This window comes from Solanum lycopersicum, chromosome 1 (assembly GCF_036512215.1).
Source record: "Solanum lycopersicum chromosome 1, SLM_r2.1".
Classification (NCBI taxonomy): domain Eukaryota; kingdom Viridiplantae; phylum Streptophyta; class Magnoliopsida; order Solanales; family Solanaceae; genus Solanum; species Solanum lycopersicum.
Window position 1 is genome coordinate 36399071 of NC_090800.1, and position 19469 is coordinate 36418539.

Consider the following 19469-nt stretch of genomic DNA (forward strand, 5'->3'; position numbering starts at 1 on the left):
CCATCCCCGACGCCACCATCCCATATCCTAATGACGCCTCAATCCGAACGTATTTTCCGCAAAAAAAAAAATAAATGAGTATATTTTTTTTTTTCAATTACGAGATCAAATTTCAACAAAAAGGAGGGATGCAACACGAGGACTTCCCAGGGGGTCACCCATCCTAGTACTACTCTCGCCCAAGCACGCTTAACTTCGGAGTTCTGATGGGATCCGGTGCGTTAGTGCTGGTATGATCGCATCCGTCATTCATTGCACTCTAAAATCTATTAAACACAACCTTCCTCCCAACGCCCTAGCCCGCCCCCCGCTTTAAAACCCTCCACGCACCGACGCACGACGACGCCCGTCACGCCCATCCCCGACGCCACCATCCCATATCCTAATGACGCCTCAATCCGAACGTATTTTCCGCAAAAAAAAAAATAAATGAGTATATTTTTTTTTTTCAATTACGAGATCAAATTTCAACAAAAAGGAGGGATGCAACACGAGGACTTCCCAGGGGGTCACCCATCCTAGTACTACTCTCGCCCAAGCACGCTTAACTTCGGAGTTCTGATGGGATCCGGTGCGTTAGTGCTGGTATGATCGCATCCGTCATTCATTGCACTCTAAAATCTATTAAACACAACCTTCCTCCCAACGCCCTAGCCCGCCCCCCGCTTTAAAACCCTCCACGCACCGACGCACGACGACGCCCGTCACGCCCATCCCCGACGCCACCATCCCATATCCTAATGACGCCTCAATCCGAACGTATTTTCCGCAAAAAAAAAAATAAATGAGTATATTTTTTTTTTTCAATTACGAGATCAAATTTCAACAAAAAGGAGGGATGCAACACGAGGACTTCCCAGGGGGTCACCCATCCTAGTACTACTCTCGCCCAAGCACGCTTAACTTCGGAGTTCTGATGGGATCCGGTGCGTTAGTGCTGGTATGATCGCATCCGTCATTCATTGCACTCTAAAATCTATTAAACACAACCTTCCTCCCAACGCCCTAGCCCGCCCCCCGCTTTAAAACCCTCCACGCACCGACGCACGACGACGCCCGTCACGCCCATCCCCGACGCCACCATCCCATATCCTAATGACGCCTCAATCCGAACGTATTTTCCGCAAAAAAAAAAATAAATGAGTATATTTTTTTTTTTCAATTACGAGATCAAATTTCAACAAAAAGGAGGGATGCAACACGAGGACTTCCCAGGGGGTCACCCATCCTAGTACTACTCTCGCCCAAGCACGCTTAACTTCGGAGTTCTGATGGGATCCGGTGCGTTAGTGCTGGTATGATCGCATCCGTCATTCATTGCACTCTAAAATCTATTAAACACAACCTTCCTCCCAACGCCCTAGCCCGCCCCCCGCTTTAAAACCCTCCACGCACCGACGCACGACGACGCCCGTCACGCCCATCCCCGACGCCACCATCCCATATCCTAATGACGCCTCAATCCGAACGTATTTTCCGCAAAAAAAAAAATAAATGAGTATATTTTTTTTTTTCAATTACGAGATCAAATTTCAACAAAAAGGAGGGATGCAACACGAGGACTTCCCAGGGGGTCACCCATCCTAGTACTACTCTCGCCCAAGCACGCTTAACTTCGGAGTTCTGATGGGATCCGGTGCGTTAGTGCTGGTATGATCGCATCCGTCATTCATTGCACTCTAAAATCTATTAAACACAACCTTCCTCCCAACGCCCTAGCCCGCCCCCCGCTTTAAAACCCTCCACGCACCGACGCACGACGACGCCCGTCACGCCCATCCCCGACGCCACCATCCCATATCCTAATGACGCCTCAATCCGAACGTATTTTCCGCAAAAAAAAAAATAAATGAGTATATTTTTTTTTTTCAATTACGAGATCAAATTTCAACAAAAAGGAGGGATGCAACACGAGGACTTCCCAGGGGGTCACCCATCCTAGTACTACTCTCGCCCAAGCACGCTTAACTTCGGAGTTCTGATGGGATCCGGTGCGTTAGTGCTGGTATGATCGCATCCGTCATTCATTGCACTCTAAAATCTATTAAACACAACCTTCCTCCCAACGCCCTAGCCCGCCCCCCGCTTTAAAACCCTCCACGCACCGACGCACGACGACGCCCGTCACGCCCATCCCCGACGCCACCATCCCATATCCTAATGACGCCTCAATCCGAACGTATTTTCCGCAAAAAAAAAAATAAATGAGTATATTTTTTTTTTTCAATTACGAGATCAAATTTCAACAAAAAGGAGGGATGCAACACGAGGACTTCCCAGGGGGTCACCCATCCTAGTACTACTCTCGCCCAAGCACGCTTAACTTCGGAGTTCTGATGGGATCCGGTGCGTTAGTGCTGGTATGATCGCATCCGTCATTCATTGCACTCTAAAATCTATTAAACACAACCTTCCTCCCAACGCCCTAGCCCGCCCCCCGCTTTAAAACCCTCCACGCACCGACGCACGACGACGCCCGTCACGCCCATCCCCGACGCCACCATCCCATATCCTAATGACGCCTCAATCCGAACGTATTTTCCGCAAAAAAAAAAATAAATGAGTATATTTTTTTTTTTCAATTACGAGATCAAATTTCAACAAAAAGGAGGGATGCAACACGAGGACTTCCCAGGGGGTCACCCATCCTAGTACTACTCTCGCCCAAGCACGCTTAACTTCGGAGTTCTGATGGGATCCGGTGCGTTAGTGCTGGTATGATCGCATCCGTCATTCATTGCACTCTAAAATCTATTAAACACAACCTTCCTCCCAACGCCCTAGCCCGCCCCCCGCTTTAAAACCCTCCACGCACCGACGCACGACGACGCCCGTCACGCCCATCCCCGACGCCACCATCCCATATCCTAATGACGCCTCAATCCGAACGTATTTTCCGCAAAAAAAAAAATAAATGAGTATATTTTTTTTTTTCAATTACGAGATCAAATTTCAACAAAAAGGAGGGATGCAACACGAGGACTTCCCAGGGGGTCACCCATCCTAGTACTACTCTCGCCCAAGCACGCTTAACTTCGGAGTTCTGATGGGATCCGGTGCGTTAGTGCTGGTATGATCGCATCCGTCATTCATTGCACTCTAAAATCTATTAAACACAACCTTCCTCCCAACGCCCTAGCCCGCCCCCCGCTTTAAAACCCTCCACGCACCGACGCACGACGACGCCCGTCACGCCCATCCCCGACGCCACCATCCCATATCCTAATGACGCCTCAATCCGAACGTATTTTCCGCAAAAAAAAAAATAAATGAGTATATTTTTTTTTTTCAATTACGAGATCAAATTTCAACAAAAAGGAGGGATGCAACACGAGGACTTCCCAGGGGGTCACCCATCCTAGTACTACTCTCGCCCAAGCACGCTTAACTTCGGAGTTCTGATGGGATCCGGTGCGTTAGTGCTGGTATGATCGCATCCGTCATTCATTGCACTCTAAAATCTATTAAACACAACCTTCCTCCCAACGCCCTAGCCCGCCCCCCGCTTTAAAACCCTCCACGCACCGACGCACGACGACGCCCGTCACGCCCATCCCCGACGCCACCATCCCATATCCTAATGACGCCTCAATCCGAACGTATTTTCCGCAAAAAAAAAAATAAATGAGTATATTTTTTTTTTTCAATTACGAGATCAAATTTCAACAAAAAGGAGGGATGCAACACGAGGACTTCCCAGGGGGTCACCCATCCTAGTACTACTCTCGCCCAAGCACGCTTAACTTCGGAGTTCTGATGGGATCCGGTGCGTTAGTGCTGGTATGATCGCATCCGTCATTCATTGCACTCTAAAATCTATTAAACACAACCTTCCTCCCAACGCCCTAGCCCGCCCCCCGCTTTAAAACCCTCCACGCACCGACGCACGACGACGCCCGTCACGCCCATCCCCGACGCCACCATCCCATATCCTAATGACGCCTCAATCCGAACGTATTTTCCGCAAAAAAAAAAATAAATGAGTATATTTTTTTTTTTCAATTACGAGATCAAATTTCAACAAAAAGGAGGGATGCAACACGAGGACTTCCCAGGGGGTCACCCATCCTAGTACTACTCTCGCCCAAGCACGCTTAACTTCGGAGTTCTGATGGGATCCGGTGCGTTAGTGCTGGTATGATCGCATCCGTCATTCATTGCACTCTAAAATCTATTAAACACAACCTTCCTCCCAACGCCCTAGCCCGCCCCCCGCTTTAAAACCCTCCACGCACCGACGCACGACGACGCCCGTCACGCCCATCCCCGACGCCACCATCCCATATCCTAATGACGCCTCAATCCGAACGTATTTTCCGCAAAAAAAAAAATAAATGAGTATATTTTTTTTTTTCAATTACGAGATCAAATTTCAACAAAAAGGAGGGATGCAACACGAGGACTTCCCAGGGGGTCACCCATCCTAGTACTACTCTCGCCCAAGCACGCTTAACTTCGGAGTTCTGATGGGATCCGGTGCGTTAGTGCTGGTATGATCGCATCCGTCATTCATTGCACTCTAAAATCTATTAAACACAACCTTCCTCCCAACGCCCTAGCCCGCCCCCCGCTTTAAAACCCTCCACGCACCGACGCACGACGACGCCCGTCACGCCCATCCCCGACGCCACCATCCCATATCCTAATGACGCCTCAATCCGAACGTATTTTCCGCAAAAAAAAAAATAAATGAGTATATTTTTTTTTTTCAATTACGAGATCAAATTTCAACAAAAAGGAGGGATGCAACACGAGGACTTCCCAGGGGGTCACCCATCCTAGTACTACTCTCGCCCAAGCACGCTTAACTTCGGAGTTCTGATGGGATCCGGTGCGTTAGTGCTGGTATGATCGCATCCGTCATTCATTGCACTCTAAAATCTATTAAACACAACCTTCCTCCCAACGCCCTAGCCCGCCCCCCGCTTTAAAACCCTCCACGCACCGACGCACGACGACGCCCGTCACGCCCATCCCCGACGCCACCATCCCATATCCTAATGACGCCTCAATCCGAACGTATTTTCCGCAAAAAAAAAAATAAATGAGTATATTTTTTTTTTTCAATTACGAGATCAAATTTCAACAAAAAGGAGGGATGCAACACGAGGACTTCCCAGGGGGTCACCCATCCTAGTACTACTCTCGCCCAAGCACGCTTAACTTCGGAGTTCTGATGGGATCCGGTGCGTTAGTGCTGGTATGATCGCATCCGTCATTCATTGCACTCTAAAATCTATTAAACACAACCTTCCTCCCAACGCCCTAGCCCGCCCCCCGCTTTAAAACCCTCCACGCACCGACGCACGACGACGCCCGTCACGCCCATCCCCGACGCCACCATCCCATATCCTAATGACGCCTCAATCCGAACGTATTTTCCGCAAAAAAAAAAATAAATGAGTATATTTTTTTTTTTCAATTACGAGATCAAATTTCAACAAAAAGGAGGGATGCAACACGAGGACTTCCCAGGGGGTCACCCATCCTAGTACTACTCTCGCCCAAGCACGCTTAACTTCGGAGTTCTGATGGGATCCGGTGCGTTAGTGCTGGTATGATCGCATCCGTCATTCATTGCACTCTAAAATCTATTAAACACAACCTTCCTCCCAACGCCCTAGCCCGCCCCCCGCTTTAAAACCCTCCACGCACCGACGCACGACGACGCCCGTCACGCCCATCCCCGACGCCACCATCCCATATCCTAATGACGCCTCAATCCGAACGTATTTTCCGCAAAAAAAAAAATAAATGAGTATATTTTTTTTTTTCAATTACGAGATCAAATTTCAACAAAAAGGAGGGATGCAACACGAGGACTTCCCAGGGGGTCACCCATCCTAGTACTACTCTCGCCCAAGCACGCTTAACTTCGGAGTTCTGATGGGATCCGGTGCGTTAGTGCTGGTATGATCGCATCCGTCATTCATTGCACTCTAAAATCTATTAAACACAACCTTCCTCCCAACGCCCTAGCCCGCCCCCCGCTTTAAAACCCTCCACGCACCGACGCACGACGACGCCCGTCACGCCCATCCCCGACGCCACCATCCCATATCCTAATGACGCCTCAATCCGAACGTATTTTCCGCAAAAAAAAAAATAAATGAGTATATTTTTTTTTTTCAATTACGAGATCAAATTTCAACAAAAAGGAGGGATGCAACACGAGGACTTCCCAGGGGGTCACCCATCCTAGTACTACTCTCGCCCAAGCACGCTTAACTTCGGAGTTCTGATGGGATCCGGTGCGTTAGTGCTGGTATGATCGCATCCGTCATTCATTGCACTCTAAAATCTATTAAACACAACCTTCCTCCCAACGCCCTAGCCCGCCCCCCGCTTTAAAACCCTCCACGCACCGACGCACGACGACGCCCGTCACGCCCATCCCCGACGCCACCATCCCATATCCTAATGACGCCTCAATCCGAACGTATTTTCCGCAAAAAAAAAAATAAATGAGTATATTTTTTTTTTTCAATTACGAGATCAAATTTCAACAAAAAGGAGGGATGCAACACGAGGACTTCCCAGGGGGTCACCCATCCTAGTACTACTCTCGCCCAAGCACGCTTAACTTCGGAGTTCTGATGGGATCCGGTGCGTTAGTGCTGGTATGATCGCATCCGTCATTCATTGCACTCTAAAATCTATTAAACACAACCTTCCTCCCAACGCCCTAGCCCGCCCCCCGCTTTAAAACCCTCCACGCACCGACGCACGACGACGCCCGTCACGCCCATCCCCGAGACGCCACCATCCCATATCCTAATGACGCATCCGAACGTATTTTCCGCAAAAAAAAAAATAAATGAGTATATTTTTTTTTTTCAATTACGAGATCAAATTTCAACAAAAAGGAGGGATGCAACACGAGGACTTCCCAGGGGGTCACCCATCCTAGTACTACTCTCGCCCAAGCACGCTTAACTTCGGAGTTCTGATGGGATCCGGTGCGTTAGTGCTGGTATGATCGCATCCGTCATTCATTGCACTCTAAAATCTATTAAACACAACCTTCCTCCCAACGCCCTAGCCCGCCCCCCGCTTTAAAACCCTCCACGCACCGACGCACGACGACGCCCGTCACGCCCATCCCCGACGCCACCATCCCATATCCTAATGACGCCTCAATCCGAACGTATTTTCCGCAAAAAAAAAAATAAATGAGTATATTTTTTTTTTTCAATTACGAGATCAAATTTCAACAAAAAGGAGGGATGCAACACGAGGACTTCCCAGGGGGTCACCCATCCTAGTACTACTCTCGCCCAAGCACGCTTAACTTCGGAGTTCTGATGGGATCCGGTGCGTTAGTGCTGGTATGATCGCATCCGTCATTCATTGCACTCTAAAATCTATTAAACACAACCTTCCTCCCAACGCCCTAGCCCGCCCCCCGCTTTAAAACCCTCCACGCACCGACGCACGACGACGCCCGTCACGCCCATCCCCGACGCCACCATCCCATATCCTAATGACGCCTCAATCCGAACGTATTTTCCGCAAAAAAAAAAATAAATGAGTATATTTTTTTTTTTCAATTACGAGATCAAATTTCAACAAAAAGGAGGGATGCAACACGAGGACTTCCCAGGGGGTCACCCATCCTAGTACTACTCTCGCCCAAGCACGCTTAACTTCGGAGTTCTGATGGGATCCGGTGCGTTAGTGCTGGTATGATCGCATCCGTCATTCATTGCACTCTAAAATCTATTAAACACAACCTTCCTCCCAACGCCCTAGCCCGCCCCCCGCTTTAAAACCCTCCACGCACCGACGCACGACGACGCCCGTCACGCCCATCCCCGACGCCACCATCCCATATCCTAATGACGCCTCAATCCGAACGTATTTTCCGCAAAAAAAAAAATAAATGAGTATATTTTTTTTTTTCAATTACGAGATCAAATTTCAACAAAAAGGAGGGATGCAACACGAGGACTTCCCAGGGGGTCACCCATCCTAGTACTACTCTCGCCCAAGCACGCTTAACTTCGGAGTTCTGATGGGATCCGGTGCGTTAGTGCTGGTATGATCGCATCCGTCATTCATTGCACTCTAAAATCTATTAAACACAACCTTCCTCCCAACGCCCTAGCCCGCCCCCCGCTTTAAAACCCTCCACGCACCGACGCACGACGACGCCCGTCACGCCCATCCCCGACGCCACCATCCCATATCCTAATGACGCCTCAATCCGAACGTATTTTCCGCAAAAAAAAAAATAAATGAGTATATTTTTTTTTTTCAATTACGAGATCAAATTTCAACAAAAAGGAGGGATGCAACACGAGGACTTCCCAGGGGGTCACCCATCCTAGTACTACTCTCGCCCAAGCACGCTTAACTTCGGAGTTCTGATGGGATCCGGTGCGTTAGTGCTGGTATGATCGCATCCGTCATTCATTGCACTCTAAAATCTATTAAACACAACCTTCCTCCCAACGCCCTAGCCCGCCCCCCGCTTTAAAACCCTCCACGCACCGACGCACGACGACGCCCGTCACGCCCATCCCCGACGCCACCATCCCATATCCTAATGACGCCTCAATCCGAACGTATTTTCCGCAAAAAAAAAAATAAATGAGTATATTTTTTTTTTTCAATTACGAGATCAAATTTCAACAAAAAGGAGGGATGCAACACGAGGACTTCCCAGGGGGTCACCCATCCTAGTACTACTCTCGCCCAAGCACGCTTAACTTCGGAGTTCTGATGGGATCCGGTGCGTTAGTGCTGGTATGATCGCATCCGTCATTCATTGCACTCTAAAATCTATTAAACACAACCTTCCTCCCAACGCCCTAGCCCGCCCCCCGCTTTAAAACCCTCCACGCACCGACGCACGACGACGCCCGTCACGCCCATCCCCGACGCCACCATCCCATATCCTAATGACGCCTCAATCCGAACGTATTTTCCGCAAAAAAAAAAATAAATGAGTATATTTTTTTTTTTCAATTACGAGATCAAATTTCAACAAAAAGGAGGGATGCAACACGAGGACTTCCCAGGGGGTCACCCATCCTAGTACTACTCTCGCCCAAGCACGCTTAACTTCGGAGTTCTGATGGGATCCGGTGCGTTAGTGCTGGTATGATCGCATCCGTCATTCATTGCACTCTAAAATCTATTAAACACAACCTTCCTCCCAACGCCCTAGCCCGCCCCCCGCTTTAAAACCCTCCACGCACCGACGCACGACGACGCCCGTCACGCCCATCCCCGACGCCACCATCCCATATCCTAATGACGCCTCAATCCGAACGTATTTTCCGCAAAAAAAAAAATAAATGAGTATATTTTTTTTTTTCAATTACGAGATCAAATTTCAACAAAAAGGAGGGATGCAACACGAGGACTTCCCAGGGGGTCACCCATCCTAGTACTACTCTCGCCCAAGCACGCTTAACTTCGGAGTTCTGATGGGATCCGGTGCGTTAGTGCTGGTATGATCGCATCCGTCATTCATTGCACTCTAAAATCTATTAAACACAACCTTCCTCCCAACGCCCTAGCCCGCCCCCCGCTTTAAAACCCTCCACGCACCGACGCACGACGACGCCCGTCACGCCCATCCCCGACGCCACCATCCCATATCCTAATGACGCCTCAATCCGAACGTATTTTCCGCAAAAAAAAAAATAAATGAGTATATTTTTTTTTTTCAATTACGAGATCAAATTTCAACAAAAAGGAGGGATGCAACACGAGGACTTCCCAGGGGGTCACCCATCCTAGTACTACTCTCGCCCAAGCACGCTTAACTTCGGAGTTCTGATGGGATCCGGTGCGTTAGTGCTGGTATGATCGCATCCGTCATTCATTGCACTCTAAAATCTATTAAACACAACCTTCCTCCCAACGCCCTAGCCCGCCCCCCGCTTTAAAACCCTCCACGCACCGACGCACGACGACGCCCGTCACGCCCATCCCCGACGCCACCATCCCATATCCTAATGACGCCTCAATCCGAACGTATTTTCCGCAAAAAAAAAAATAAATGAGTATATTTTTTTTTTTCAATTACGAGATCAAATTTCAACAAAAAGGAGGGATGCAACACGAGGACTTCCCAGGGGGTCACCCATCCTAGTACTACTCTCGCCCAAGCACGCTTAACTTCGGAGTTCTGATGGGATCCGGTGCGTTAGTGCTGGTATGATCGCATCCGTCATTCATTGCACTCTAAAATCTATTAAACACAACCTTCCTCCCAACGCCCTAGCCCGCCCCCCGCTTTAAAACCCTCCACGCACCGACGCACGACGACGCCCGTCACGCCCATCCCCGACGCCACCATCCCATATCCTAATGACGCCTCAATCCGAACGTATTTTCCGCAAAAAAAAAAATAAATGAGTATATTTTTTTTTTTCAATTACGAGATCAAATTTCAACAAAAAGGAGGGATGCAACACGAGGACTTCCCAGGGGGTCACCCATCCTAGTACTACTCTCGCCCAAGCACGCTTAACTTCGGAGTTCTGATGGGATCCGGTGCGTTAGTGCTGGTATGATCGCATCCGTCATTCATTGCACTCTAAAATCTATTAAACACAACCTTCCTCCCAACGCCCTAGCCCGCCCCCCGCTTTAAAACCCTCCACGCACCGACGCACGACGACGCCCGTCACGCCCATCCCCGACGCCACCATCCCATATCCTAATGACGCCTCAATCCGAACGTATTTTCCGCAAAAAAAAAAATAAATGAGTATATTTTTTTTTTTCAATTACGAGATCAAATTTCAACAAAAAGGAGGGATGCAACACGAGGACTTCCCAGGGGGTCACCCATCCTAGTACTACTCTCGCCCAAGCACGCTTAACTTCGGAGTTCTGATGGGATCCGGTGCGTTAGTGCTGGTATGATCGCATCCGTCATTCATTGCACTCTAAAATCTATTAAACACAACCTTCCTCCCAACGCCCTAGCCCGCCCCCCGCTTTAAAACCCTCCACGCACCGACGCACGACGACGCCCGTCACGCCCATCCCCGACGCCACCATCCCATATCCTAATGACGCCTCAATCCGAACGTATTTTCCGCAAAAAAAAAAATAAATGAGTATATTTTTTTTTTTCAATTACGAGATCAAATTTCAACAAAAAGGAGGGATGCAACACGAGGACTTCCCAGGGGGTCACCCATCCTAGTACTACTCTCGCCCAAGCACGCTTAACTTCGGAGTTCTGATGGGATCCGGTGCGTTAGTGCTGGTATGATCGCATCCGTCATTCATTGCACTCTAAAATCTATTAAACACAACCTTCCTCCCAACGCCCTAGCCCGCCCCCCGCTTTAAAACCCTCCACGCACCGACGCACGACGACGCCCGTCACGCCCATCCCCGACGCCACCATCCCATATCCTAATGACGCCTCAATCCGAACGTATTTTCCGCAAAAAAAAAAATAAATGAGTATATTTTTTTTTTTCAATTACGAGATCAAATTTCAACAAAAAGGAGGGATGCAACACGAGGACTTCCCAGGGGGTCACCCATCCTAGTACTACTCTCGCCCAAGCACGCTTAACTTCGGAGTTCTGATGGGATCCGGTGCGTTAGTGCTGGTATGATCGCATCCGTCATTCATTGCACTCTAAAATCTATTAAACACAACCTTCCTCCCAACGCCCTAGCCCGCCCCCCTCTTTAAAACCCTCCACGCACCGACGCACGACGACGCCCGTCACGCCCATCCCCGACGCCACCATCCCATATCCTAATGACGCCTCAATCCGAACGTATTTTCCGCAAAAAAAAAATAAATGAGTATATTTTTTTTTTTCAATTACGAGATCAAATTTCAACAAAAAGGAGGGATGCAACACGAGGACTTCCCAGGGGGTCACCCATCCTAGTACTACTCTCGCCCAAGCACGCTTAACTTCGGAGTTCTGATGGGATCCGGTGCGTTAGTGCTGGTATGATCGCATCCGTCATTCATTGCACTCTAAAATCTATTAAACACAACCTTCCTCCCAACGCCCTAGCCCGCCCCCCGCTTTAAAACCCTCCACGCACCGACGCACGACGACGCCCGTCACGCCCATCCCCGACGCCACCATCCCATATCCTAATGACGCCTCAATCCGAACGTATTTTCCGCAAAAAAAAAAATAAATGAGTATATTTTTTTTTTTCAATTACGAGATCAAATTTCAACAAAAAGGAGGGATGCAACACGAGGACTTCCCAGGGGGTCACCCATCCTAGTACTACTCTCGCCCAAGCACGCTTAACTTCGGAGTTCTGATGGGATCCGGTGCGTTAGTGCTGGTATGATCGCATCCGTCATTCATTGCACTCTAAAATCTATTAAACACAACCTTCCTCCCAACGCCCTAGCCCGCCCCCCGCTTTAAAACCCTCCACGCACCGACGCACGACGACGCCCGTCACGCCCATCCCCGACGCCACCATCCCATATCCTAATGACGCCTCAATCCGAACGTATTTTCCGCAAAAAAAAAAATAAATGAGTATATATTTTTTTTTTCAATTACGAGATCAAATTTCAACAAAAAGGAGGGATGCAACACGAGGACTTCCCAGGGGGTCACCCATCCTAGTACTACTCTCGCCCAAGCACGCTTAACTTCGGAGTTCTGATGGGATCCGGTGCGTTAGTGCTGGTATGATCGCATCCGTCATTCATTGCACTCTAAAATCTATTAAACACAACCTTCCTCCCAACGCCCTAGCCCGCCCCCCGCTTTAAAACCCTCCACGCACCGACGCACGACGACGCCCGTCACGCCCATCCCCGACGCCACCATCCCATATCCTAATGACGCCTCAATCCGAACGTATTTTCCGCAAAAAAAAAAATAAATGAGTATATTTTTTTTTTTCAATTACGAGATCAAATTTCAACAAAAAGGAGGGATGCAACACGAGGACTTCCCAGGGGGTCACCCATCCTAGTACTACTCTCGCCCAAGCACGCTTAACTTCGGAGTTCTGATGGGATCCGGTGCGTTAGTGCTGGTATGATCGCATCCGTCATTCATTGCACTCTAAAATCTATTAAACACAACCTTCCTCCCAACGCCCTAGCCCGCCCCCCGCTTTAAAACCCTCCACGCACCGACGCACGACGACGCCCGTCACGCCCATCCCCGACGCCACCATCCCATATCCTAATGACGCCTCAATCCGAACGTATTTTCCGCAAAAAAAAAAATAAATGAGTATATTTTTTTTTTTCAATTACGAGATCAAATTTCAACAAAAAGGAGGGATGCAACACGAGGACTTCCCAGGGGGTCACCCATCCTAGTACTACTCTCGCCCAAGCACGCTTAACTTCGGAGTTCTGATGGGATCCGGTGCGTTAGTGCTGGTATGATCGCATCCGTCATTCATTGCACTCTAAAATCTATTAAACACAACCTTCCTCCCAACGCCCTAGCCCGCCCCCCGCTTTAAAACCCTCCACGCACCGACGCACGACGACGCCCGTCACGCCCATCCCCGACGCCACCATCCCATATCCTAATGACGCCTCAATCCGAACGTATTTTCCGCAAAAAAAAAAATAAATGAGTATATTTTTTTTTTTCAATTACGAGATCAAATTTCAACAAAAAGGAGGGATGCAACACGAGGACTTCCCAGGGGGTCACCCATCCTAGTACTACTCTCGCCCAAGCACGCTTAACTTCGGAGTTCTGATGGGATCCGGTGCGTTAGTGCTGGTATGATCGCATCCGTCATTCATTGCACTCTAAAATCTATTAAACACAACCTTCCTCCCAACGCCCTAGCCCGCCCCCCGCTTTAAAACCCTCCACGCACCGACGCACGACGACGCCCGTCACGCCCATCCCCGACGCCACCATCCCATATCCTAATGACGCCTCAATCCGAACGTATTTTCCGCAAAAAAAAAAATAAATGAGTATATTTTTTTTTTTCAATTACGAGATCAAATTTCAACAAAAAGGAGGGATGCAACACGAGGACTTCCCAGGGGGTCACCCATCCTAGTACTACTCTCGCCCAAGCACGCTTAACTTCGGAGTTCTGATGGGATCCGGTGCGTTAGTGCTGGTATGATCGCATCCGTCATTCATTGCACTCTAAAATCTATTAAACACAACCTTCCTCCCAACGCCCTAGCCCGCCCCCCGCTTTAAAACCCTCCACGCACCGACGCACGACGACGCCCGTCACGCCCATCCCCGACGCCACCATCCCATATCCTAATGACGCCTCAATCCGAACGTATTTTCCGCAAAAAAAAAAATAAATGAGTATATTTTTTTTTTTCAATTACGAGATCAAATTTCAACAAAAAGGAGGGATGCAACACGAGGACTTCCCAGGGGGTCACCCATCCTAGTACTACTCTCGCCCAAGCACGCTTAACTTCGGAGTTCTGATGGGATCCGGTGCGTTAGTGCTGGTATGATCGCATCCGTCATTCATTGCACTCTAAAATCTATTAAACACAACCTTCCTCCCAACGCCCTAGCCCGCCCCCCGCTTTAAAACCCTCCACGCACCGACGCACGACGACGCCCGTCACGCCCATCCCCGACGCCACCATCCCATATCCTAATGACGCCTCAATCCGAACGTATTTTCCGCAAAAAAAAAAATAAATGAGTATATTTTTTTTTTTCAATTACGAGATCAAATTTCAACAAAAAGGAGGGATGCAACACGAGGACTTCCCAGGGGGTCACCCATCCTAGTACTACTCTCGCCCAAGCACGCTTAACTTCGGAGTTCTGATGGGATCCGGTGCGTTAGTGCTGGTATGATCGCATCCGTCATTCATTGCACTCTAAAATCTATTAAACACAACCTTCCTCCCAACGCCCTAGCCCGCCCCCCGCTTTAAAACCCTCCACGCACCGACGCACGACGACGCCCGTCACGCCCATCCCCGACGCCACCATCCCATATCCTAATGACGCCTCAATCCGAACGTATTTTCCGCAAAAAAAAAAATAAATGAGTATATTTTTTTTTTTCAATTACGAGATCAAATTTCAACAAAAAGGAGGGATGCAACACGAGGACTTCCCAGGGGGTCACCCATCCTAGTACTACTCTCGCCCAAGCACGCTTAACTTCGGAGTTCTGATGGGATCCGGTGCGTTAGTGCTGGTATGATCGCATCCGTCATTCATTGCACTCTAAAATCTATTAAACACAACCTTCCTCCCAACGCCCTAGCCCGCCCCCCGCTTTAAAACCCTCCACGCACCGACGCACGACGACGCCCGTCACGCCCATCCCCGACGCCACCATCCCATATCCTAATGACGCCTCAATCCGAACGTATTTTCCGCAAAAAAAAAAATAAATGAGTATATTTTTTTTTTTCAATTACGAGATCAAATTTCAACAAAAAGGAGGGATGCAACACGAGGACTTCCCAGGGGGTCACCCATCCTAGTACTACTCTCGCCCAAGCACGCTTAACTTCGGAGTTCTGATGGGATCCGGTGCGTTAGTGCTGGTATGATCGCATCCGTCATTCATTGCACTCTAAAATCTATTAAACACAACCTTCCTCCCAACGCCCTAGCCCGCCCCCCGCTTTAAAACCCTCCACGCACCGACGCACGACGACGCCCGTCACGCCCATCCCCGACGCCACCATCCCATATCCTAATGACGCCTCAATCCGAACGTATTTTCCGCAAAAAAAAAAATAAATGAGTATATTTTTTTTTTTCAATTACGAGATCAAATTTCAACAAAAAGGAGGGATGCAACACGAGGACTTCCCAGGGGGTCACCCATCCTAGTACTACTCTCGCCCAAGCACGCTTAACTTCGGAGTTCTGATGGGATCCGGTGCGTTAGTGCTGGTATGATCGCATCCGTCATTCATTGCACTCTAAAATCTATTAAACACAACCTTCCTCCCAACGCCCTAGCCCGCCCCCCGCTTTAAAACCCTCCACGCACCGACGCACGACGACGCCCGTCACGCCCATCCCCGACGCCACCATCCCATATCCTAATGACGCCTCAATCCGAACGTATTTTCCGCAAAAAAAAAAATAAATGAGTATATTTTTTTTTTTCAATTACGAGATCAAATTTCAACAAAAAGGAGGGATGCAACACGAGGACTTCCCAGGGGGTCACCCATCCTAGTACTACTCTCGCCCAAGCACGCTTAACTTCGGAGTTCTGATGGGATCCGGTGCGTTAGTGCTGGTATGATCGCATCCGTCATTCATTGCACTCTAAAATCTATTAAACACAACCTTCCTCCCAACGCCCTAGCCCGCCCCCCGCTTTAAAACCCTCCACGCACCGACGCACGACGACGCCCGTCACGCCCATCCCCGACGCCACCATCCCATATCCTAATGACGCCTCAATCCGAACGTATTTTCCGCAAAAAAAAAAATAAATGAGTATATTTTTTTTTTTCAATTACGAGATCAAATTTCAACAAAAAGGAGGGATGCAACACGAGGACTTCCCAGGGGGTCACCCATCCTAGTACTACTCTCGCCCAAGCACGCTTAACTTCGGAGTTCTGATGGGATCCGGTGCGTTAGTGCTGGTATGATCGCATCCGTCATTCATTGCACTCTAAAATCTATTAAACACAACCTTCCTCCCAACGCCCTAGCCCGCCCCCCGCTTTAAAACCCTCCACGCACCGACGCACGACGACGCCCGTCACGCCCATCCCCGACGCCACCATCCCATATCCTAATGACGCCTCAATCCGAACGTATTTTCCGCAAAAAAAAAAATAAATGAGTATATTTTTTTTTTTCAATTACGAGATCAAATTTCAACAAAAAGGAGGGATGCAACACGAGGACTTCCCAGGGGGTCACCCATCCTAGTACTACTCTCGCCCAAGCACGCTTAACTTCGGAGTTCTGATGGGATCCGGTGCGTTAGTGCTGGTATGATCGCATCCGTCATTCATTGCACTCTAAAATCTATTAAACACAACCTTCCTCCCAACGCCCTAGCCCGCCCCCCGCTTTAAAACCCTCCACGCACCGACGCACGACGACGCCCGTCACGCCCATCCCCGACGCCACCATCCCATATCCTAATGACGCCTCAATCCGAACGTATTTTCCGCAAAAAAAAAAATAAATGAGTATATTTTTTTTTTTCAATTACGAGATCAAATTTCAACAAAAAGGAGGGATGCAACACGAGGACTTCCCAGGGGGTCACCCATCCTAGTACTACTCTCGCCCAAGCACGCTTAACTTCGGAGTTCTGATGGGATCCGGTGCGTTAGTGCTGGTATGATCGCATCCGTCATTCATTGCACTCTAAAATCTATTAAACACAACCTTCCTCCCAACGCCCTAGCCCGCCCCCCGCTTTAAAACCCTCCACGCACCGACGCACGACGACGCCCGTCACGCCCATCCCCGACGCCACCATCCCATATCCTAATGACGCCTCAATCCGAACGTATTTTCCGCAAAAAAAAAAATAAATGAGTATATTTTTTTTTTTCAATTACGAGATCAAATTTCAACAAAAAGGAGGGATGCAACACGAGGACTTCCCAGGGGGTCACCCATCCTAGTACTACTCTCGCCCAAGCACGCTTAACTTCGGAGTTCTGATGGGATCCGGTGCGTTAGTGCTGGTATGATCGCATCCGTCATTCATTGCACTCTAAAATCTATTAAACACAACCTTCCTCCCAACGCCCTAGCCCGCCCCCCGCTTTAAAACCCTCCACGCACCGACGCACGACGACGCCCGTCACGCCCATCCCCGACGCCACCATCCCATATCCTAATGACGCCTCAATCCGAACGTATTTTCCGCAAAAAAAAAAATAAATGAGTATATTTTTTTTTTTCAATTACGAGATCAAATTTCAACAAAAAGGAGGGATGCAACACGAGGACTTCCCAGGGGGTCACCCATCCTAGTACTACTCTCGCCCAAGCACGCTTAACTTCGGAGTTCTGATGGGATCCGGTGCGTTAGTGCTGGTATGATCGCATCCGTCATTCATTGCACTCTAAAATCTATTAAACACAACCTTCCTCCCAACGCCCTAGCCCGCCCCCCGCTTTAAAACCCTCCACGCACCGACGCACGACGACGCCCGTCACGCCCATCCCCGACGCCACCATCCCATATCCTAATGACGCCTCAATCCGAACGTATTTTCCGCAAAAAAAAAAATAAATGAGTATATTTTTTTTTTTCAATTACGAGATCAAATTTCAACAAAAAGGAGGGATGCAACACGAGGACTTCCCAGGGGGTCACCCATCCTAGTACTACTCTCGCCCAAGCACGCTTAACTTCGGAGTTCTGATGGGATCCGGTGCGTTAGTGCTGGTATGATCGCATCCGTCATTCATTGCACTCTAAAATCTATTAAACACAACCTTCCTCCCAACGCCCTAGCCCGCCCCCCGCTTTAAAACCCTCCACGCACCGACGCACGACGACGCCCGTCACGCCCATCCCCGACGCCACCATCCCATATCCTAATGACGCCTCAATCCGAACGTATTTTCCGCAAAAAAAAAAATAAATGAGTATATTTTTTTTTTTCAATTACGAGATCAAATTTCAACAAAAAGGAGGGATGCAACACGAGGACTTCCCAGGGGGTCACCCATCCTAGTACTACTCTCGCCCAAGCACGCTTAACTTCGGAGTTCTGATGGGATCCGGTGCGTTAGTGCTGGTATGATCGCATCCGTCATTCATTGCACTCTAAAATCTATTAAACACAACCTTCCTCCCAACGCCCTAGCCCGCCCCCCGCTTTAAAACCCTCCACGCACCGACGCACGACGACGCCCGTCACGCCCATCCCCGACGCCACCATCCCATATCCTAATGACGCCTCAATCCGAACGTATTTTCCGCAAAAAAAAAAATAAATGAGTATATTTTTTTTTTTCAATTACGAGATCAAATTTCAACAAAAAGGAGGGATGCAACACGAGGACTTCCCAGGGGGTCACCCATCCTAGTACTACTCTCGCCCAAGCACGCTTAACTTCGGAGTTCTGATGGGATCCGGTGCGTTAGTGCTGGTATGATCGCATCCGTCATTCATTGCACTCTAAAATCTATTAAACACAACCTTCCTCCCAACGCCCTAGCCCGCCCCCCGCTTTAAAACCCTCCACGCACCGACGCACGACGACGCCCGTCACGCCCATCCCCGACGCCACCATCCCATATCCTAATGACGCCTCAATCCGAACGTATTTTCCGCAAAAAAAAAAATAAATGAGTATATTTTTTTTTTTCAATTACGAGATCAAATTTCAACAAAAAGGAGGGATGCAACACGAGGACTTCCCAGGGGGTCACCCATCCTAGTACTACTCTCGCCCAAGCACGCTTAACTTCGGAGTTCTGATGGGATCCGGTGCGTTAGTGCTGGTATGATCGCATCCGTCATTCATTGCACTCTAAAATCTATTAAACACAACCTTCCTCCCAACGCCCTAGCC

At 48.9% G+C, this 19469-nt stretch overlaps 55 non-coding genes across 55 annotated transcripts; all 55 read right to left on the bottom strand.

Annotated features, from left to right (window-relative positions):
- Positions 1-125: 125 nt before the first annotated feature.
- Positions 126-244, bottom strand: LOC138341593 (5S ribosomal RNA). Its single transcript, XR_011214386.1, has one exon. It is a non-coding gene; the product is annotated as a 5S ribosomal RNA (ribosomal RNA).
- Positions 245-480: 236 nt separating this feature from the next.
- LOC138341604 (5S ribosomal RNA) lies at positions 481-599 on the bottom strand. The gene has a single exon (XR_011214397.1). It is a non-coding gene; the product is annotated as a 5S ribosomal RNA (ribosomal RNA).
- A 236-nt stretch (positions 600-835) lies between these two features.
- LOC138341615 (5S ribosomal RNA) lies at positions 836-954 on the bottom strand. Its single transcript, XR_011214408.1, has one exon. It is a non-coding gene; the product is annotated as a 5S ribosomal RNA (ribosomal RNA).
- A 236-nt stretch (positions 955-1190) lies between these two features.
- LOC138340902 (5S ribosomal RNA) lies at positions 1191-1309 on the bottom strand. The gene has a single exon (XR_011213729.1). It is a non-coding gene; the product is annotated as a 5S ribosomal RNA (ribosomal RNA).
- Positions 1310-1545: 236 nt separating this feature from the next.
- On the bottom strand, positions 1546-1664 carry LOC138340913 (5S ribosomal RNA). Its single transcript, XR_011213740.1, has one exon. It is a non-coding gene; the product is annotated as a 5S ribosomal RNA (ribosomal RNA).
- Positions 1665-1900: 236 nt separating this feature from the next.
- Positions 1901-2019, bottom strand: LOC138340924 (5S ribosomal RNA). The gene has a single exon (XR_011213751.1). It is a non-coding gene; the product is annotated as a 5S ribosomal RNA (ribosomal RNA).
- A 236-nt stretch (positions 2020-2255) lies between these two features.
- LOC138340935 (5S ribosomal RNA) lies at positions 2256-2374 on the bottom strand. The gene has a single exon (XR_011213762.1). It is a non-coding gene; the product is annotated as a 5S ribosomal RNA (ribosomal RNA).
- A 236-nt stretch (positions 2375-2610) lies between these two features.
- On the bottom strand, positions 2611-2729 carry LOC138340946 (5S ribosomal RNA). The gene has a single exon (XR_011213773.1). It is a non-coding gene; the product is annotated as a 5S ribosomal RNA (ribosomal RNA).
- A 236-nt stretch (positions 2730-2965) lies between these two features.
- LOC138340957 (5S ribosomal RNA) lies at positions 2966-3084 on the bottom strand. Its single transcript, XR_011213784.1, has one exon. It is a non-coding gene; the product is annotated as a 5S ribosomal RNA (ribosomal RNA).
- A 236-nt stretch (positions 3085-3320) lies between these two features.
- On the bottom strand, positions 3321-3439 carry LOC138340968 (5S ribosomal RNA). The gene has a single exon (XR_011213795.1). It is a non-coding gene; the product is annotated as a 5S ribosomal RNA (ribosomal RNA).
- A 236-nt stretch (positions 3440-3675) lies between these two features.
- Positions 3676-3794, bottom strand: LOC138340979 (5S ribosomal RNA). Its single transcript, XR_011213806.1, has one exon. It is a non-coding gene; the product is annotated as a 5S ribosomal RNA (ribosomal RNA).
- Positions 3795-4030: 236 nt separating this feature from the next.
- Positions 4031-4149, bottom strand: LOC138340991 (5S ribosomal RNA). Its single transcript, XR_011213817.1, has one exon. It is a non-coding gene; the product is annotated as a 5S ribosomal RNA (ribosomal RNA).
- Positions 4150-4385: 236 nt separating this feature from the next.
- On the bottom strand, positions 4386-4504 carry LOC138341003 (5S ribosomal RNA). Its single transcript, XR_011213828.1, has one exon. It is a non-coding gene; the product is annotated as a 5S ribosomal RNA (ribosomal RNA).
- Positions 4505-4740: 236 nt separating this feature from the next.
- On the bottom strand, positions 4741-4859 carry LOC138341015 (5S ribosomal RNA). Its single transcript, XR_011213839.1, has one exon. It is a non-coding gene; the product is annotated as a 5S ribosomal RNA (ribosomal RNA).
- Positions 4860-5095: 236 nt separating this feature from the next.
- On the bottom strand, positions 5096-5214 carry LOC138341026 (5S ribosomal RNA). The gene has a single exon (XR_011213850.1). It is a non-coding gene; the product is annotated as a 5S ribosomal RNA (ribosomal RNA).
- Positions 5215-5450: 236 nt separating this feature from the next.
- LOC138341037 (5S ribosomal RNA) lies at positions 5451-5569 on the bottom strand. The gene has a single exon (XR_011213861.1). It is a non-coding gene; the product is annotated as a 5S ribosomal RNA (ribosomal RNA).
- Positions 5570-5805: 236 nt separating this feature from the next.
- LOC138341048 (5S ribosomal RNA) lies at positions 5806-5924 on the bottom strand. Its single transcript, XR_011213872.1, has one exon. It is a non-coding gene; the product is annotated as a 5S ribosomal RNA (ribosomal RNA).
- Positions 5925-6160: 236 nt separating this feature from the next.
- Positions 6161-6279, bottom strand: LOC138341059 (5S ribosomal RNA). The gene has a single exon (XR_011213883.1). It is a non-coding gene; the product is annotated as a 5S ribosomal RNA (ribosomal RNA).
- A 236-nt stretch (positions 6280-6515) lies between these two features.
- Positions 6516-6634, bottom strand: LOC138341070 (5S ribosomal RNA). The gene has a single exon (XR_011213894.1). It is a non-coding gene; the product is annotated as a 5S ribosomal RNA (ribosomal RNA).
- Positions 6635-6868: 234 nt separating this feature from the next.
- LOC138341082 (5S ribosomal RNA) lies at positions 6869-6987 on the bottom strand. The gene has a single exon (XR_011213905.1). It is a non-coding gene; the product is annotated as a 5S ribosomal RNA (ribosomal RNA).
- Positions 6988-7223: 236 nt separating this feature from the next.
- LOC138341091 (5S ribosomal RNA) lies at positions 7224-7342 on the bottom strand. The gene has a single exon (XR_011213914.1). It is a non-coding gene; the product is annotated as a 5S ribosomal RNA (ribosomal RNA).
- A 236-nt stretch (positions 7343-7578) lies between these two features.
- On the bottom strand, positions 7579-7697 carry LOC138341101 (5S ribosomal RNA). The gene has a single exon (XR_011213924.1). It is a non-coding gene; the product is annotated as a 5S ribosomal RNA (ribosomal RNA).
- A 236-nt stretch (positions 7698-7933) lies between these two features.
- LOC138341107 (5S ribosomal RNA) lies at positions 7934-8052 on the bottom strand. The gene has a single exon (XR_011213930.1). It is a non-coding gene; the product is annotated as a 5S ribosomal RNA (ribosomal RNA).
- Positions 8053-8288: 236 nt separating this feature from the next.
- On the bottom strand, positions 8289-8407 carry LOC138341113 (5S ribosomal RNA). The gene has a single exon (XR_011213933.1). It is a non-coding gene; the product is annotated as a 5S ribosomal RNA (ribosomal RNA).
- Positions 8408-8643: 236 nt separating this feature from the next.
- Positions 8644-8762, bottom strand: LOC138341119 (5S ribosomal RNA). The gene has a single exon (XR_011213934.1). It is a non-coding gene; the product is annotated as a 5S ribosomal RNA (ribosomal RNA).
- Positions 8763-8998: 236 nt separating this feature from the next.
- LOC138341124 (5S ribosomal RNA) lies at positions 8999-9117 on the bottom strand. Its single transcript, XR_011213935.1, has one exon. It is a non-coding gene; the product is annotated as a 5S ribosomal RNA (ribosomal RNA).
- A 236-nt stretch (positions 9118-9353) lies between these two features.
- On the bottom strand, positions 9354-9472 carry LOC138341130 (5S ribosomal RNA). Its single transcript, XR_011213936.1, has one exon. It is a non-coding gene; the product is annotated as a 5S ribosomal RNA (ribosomal RNA).
- Positions 9473-9708: 236 nt separating this feature from the next.
- Positions 9709-9827, bottom strand: LOC138341131 (5S ribosomal RNA). The gene has a single exon (XR_011213937.1). It is a non-coding gene; the product is annotated as a 5S ribosomal RNA (ribosomal RNA).
- A 236-nt stretch (positions 9828-10063) lies between these two features.
- Positions 10064-10182, bottom strand: LOC138341135 (5S ribosomal RNA). The gene has a single exon (XR_011213941.1). It is a non-coding gene; the product is annotated as a 5S ribosomal RNA (ribosomal RNA).
- A 236-nt stretch (positions 10183-10418) lies between these two features.
- On the bottom strand, positions 10419-10537 carry LOC138341138 (5S ribosomal RNA). The gene has a single exon (XR_011213942.1). It is a non-coding gene; the product is annotated as a 5S ribosomal RNA (ribosomal RNA).
- Positions 10538-10773: 236 nt separating this feature from the next.
- Positions 10774-10892, bottom strand: LOC138341141 (5S ribosomal RNA). Its single transcript, XR_011213944.1, has one exon. It is a non-coding gene; the product is annotated as a 5S ribosomal RNA (ribosomal RNA).
- Positions 10893-11128: 236 nt separating this feature from the next.
- Positions 11129-11247, bottom strand: LOC138341143 (5S ribosomal RNA). The gene has a single exon (XR_011213946.1). It is a non-coding gene; the product is annotated as a 5S ribosomal RNA (ribosomal RNA).
- Positions 11248-11483: 236 nt separating this feature from the next.
- LOC138341144 (5S ribosomal RNA) lies at positions 11484-11602 on the bottom strand. Its single transcript, XR_011213947.1, has one exon. It is a non-coding gene; the product is annotated as a 5S ribosomal RNA (ribosomal RNA).
- Positions 11603-11837: 235 nt separating this feature from the next.
- On the bottom strand, positions 11838-11956 carry LOC138341146 (5S ribosomal RNA). Its single transcript, XR_011213948.1, has one exon. It is a non-coding gene; the product is annotated as a 5S ribosomal RNA (ribosomal RNA).
- Positions 11957-12192: 236 nt separating this feature from the next.
- On the bottom strand, positions 12193-12311 carry LOC138341147 (5S ribosomal RNA). Its single transcript, XR_011213949.1, has one exon. It is a non-coding gene; the product is annotated as a 5S ribosomal RNA (ribosomal RNA).
- A 237-nt stretch (positions 12312-12548) lies between these two features.
- Positions 12549-12667, bottom strand: LOC138341148 (5S ribosomal RNA). The gene has a single exon (XR_011213950.1). It is a non-coding gene; the product is annotated as a 5S ribosomal RNA (ribosomal RNA).
- Positions 12668-12903: 236 nt separating this feature from the next.
- On the bottom strand, positions 12904-13022 carry LOC138341149 (5S ribosomal RNA). Its single transcript, XR_011213951.1, has one exon. It is a non-coding gene; the product is annotated as a 5S ribosomal RNA (ribosomal RNA).
- A 236-nt stretch (positions 13023-13258) lies between these two features.
- On the bottom strand, positions 13259-13377 carry LOC138341150 (5S ribosomal RNA). The gene has a single exon (XR_011213952.1). It is a non-coding gene; the product is annotated as a 5S ribosomal RNA (ribosomal RNA).
- Positions 13378-13613: 236 nt separating this feature from the next.
- Positions 13614-13732, bottom strand: LOC138341152 (5S ribosomal RNA). Its single transcript, XR_011213954.1, has one exon. It is a non-coding gene; the product is annotated as a 5S ribosomal RNA (ribosomal RNA).
- A 236-nt stretch (positions 13733-13968) lies between these two features.
- Positions 13969-14087, bottom strand: LOC138341153 (5S ribosomal RNA). The gene has a single exon (XR_011213955.1). It is a non-coding gene; the product is annotated as a 5S ribosomal RNA (ribosomal RNA).
- Positions 14088-14323: 236 nt separating this feature from the next.
- LOC138341154 (5S ribosomal RNA) lies at positions 14324-14442 on the bottom strand. The gene has a single exon (XR_011213956.1). It is a non-coding gene; the product is annotated as a 5S ribosomal RNA (ribosomal RNA).
- Positions 14443-14678: 236 nt separating this feature from the next.
- LOC138341155 (5S ribosomal RNA) lies at positions 14679-14797 on the bottom strand. Its single transcript, XR_011213957.1, has one exon. It is a non-coding gene; the product is annotated as a 5S ribosomal RNA (ribosomal RNA).
- A 236-nt stretch (positions 14798-15033) lies between these two features.
- On the bottom strand, positions 15034-15152 carry LOC138341156 (5S ribosomal RNA). The gene has a single exon (XR_011213958.1). It is a non-coding gene; the product is annotated as a 5S ribosomal RNA (ribosomal RNA).
- A 236-nt stretch (positions 15153-15388) lies between these two features.
- LOC138341157 (5S ribosomal RNA) lies at positions 15389-15507 on the bottom strand. The gene has a single exon (XR_011213959.1). It is a non-coding gene; the product is annotated as a 5S ribosomal RNA (ribosomal RNA).
- A 236-nt stretch (positions 15508-15743) lies between these two features.
- LOC138341158 (5S ribosomal RNA) lies at positions 15744-15862 on the bottom strand. Its single transcript, XR_011213960.1, has one exon. It is a non-coding gene; the product is annotated as a 5S ribosomal RNA (ribosomal RNA).
- Positions 15863-16098: 236 nt separating this feature from the next.
- Positions 16099-16217, bottom strand: LOC138341159 (5S ribosomal RNA). The gene has a single exon (XR_011213961.1). It is a non-coding gene; the product is annotated as a 5S ribosomal RNA (ribosomal RNA).
- A 236-nt stretch (positions 16218-16453) lies between these two features.
- Positions 16454-16572, bottom strand: LOC138341160 (5S ribosomal RNA). Its single transcript, XR_011213962.1, has one exon. It is a non-coding gene; the product is annotated as a 5S ribosomal RNA (ribosomal RNA).
- A 236-nt stretch (positions 16573-16808) lies between these two features.
- Positions 16809-16927, bottom strand: LOC138341161 (5S ribosomal RNA). Its single transcript, XR_011213963.1, has one exon. It is a non-coding gene; the product is annotated as a 5S ribosomal RNA (ribosomal RNA).
- Positions 16928-17163: 236 nt separating this feature from the next.
- On the bottom strand, positions 17164-17282 carry LOC138341164 (5S ribosomal RNA). Its single transcript, XR_011213965.1, has one exon. It is a non-coding gene; the product is annotated as a 5S ribosomal RNA (ribosomal RNA).
- Positions 17283-17518: 236 nt separating this feature from the next.
- Positions 17519-17637, bottom strand: LOC138341165 (5S ribosomal RNA). The gene has a single exon (XR_011213966.1). It is a non-coding gene; the product is annotated as a 5S ribosomal RNA (ribosomal RNA).
- A 236-nt stretch (positions 17638-17873) lies between these two features.
- On the bottom strand, positions 17874-17992 carry LOC138341166 (5S ribosomal RNA). The gene has a single exon (XR_011213967.1). It is a non-coding gene; the product is annotated as a 5S ribosomal RNA (ribosomal RNA).
- Positions 17993-18228: 236 nt separating this feature from the next.
- Positions 18229-18347, bottom strand: LOC138341167 (5S ribosomal RNA). The gene has a single exon (XR_011213968.1). It is a non-coding gene; the product is annotated as a 5S ribosomal RNA (ribosomal RNA).
- Positions 18348-18583: 236 nt separating this feature from the next.
- LOC138341168 (5S ribosomal RNA) lies at positions 18584-18702 on the bottom strand. Its single transcript, XR_011213969.1, has one exon. It is a non-coding gene; the product is annotated as a 5S ribosomal RNA (ribosomal RNA).
- Positions 18703-18938: 236 nt separating this feature from the next.
- Positions 18939-19057, bottom strand: LOC138341169 (5S ribosomal RNA). The gene has a single exon (XR_011213970.1). It is a non-coding gene; the product is annotated as a 5S ribosomal RNA (ribosomal RNA).
- Positions 19058-19293: 236 nt separating this feature from the next.
- LOC138341170 (5S ribosomal RNA) lies at positions 19294-19412 on the bottom strand. The gene has a single exon (XR_011213971.1). It is a non-coding gene; the product is annotated as a 5S ribosomal RNA (ribosomal RNA).
- Between the last annotated feature and the right edge of the window lie 57 nt (positions 19413-19469).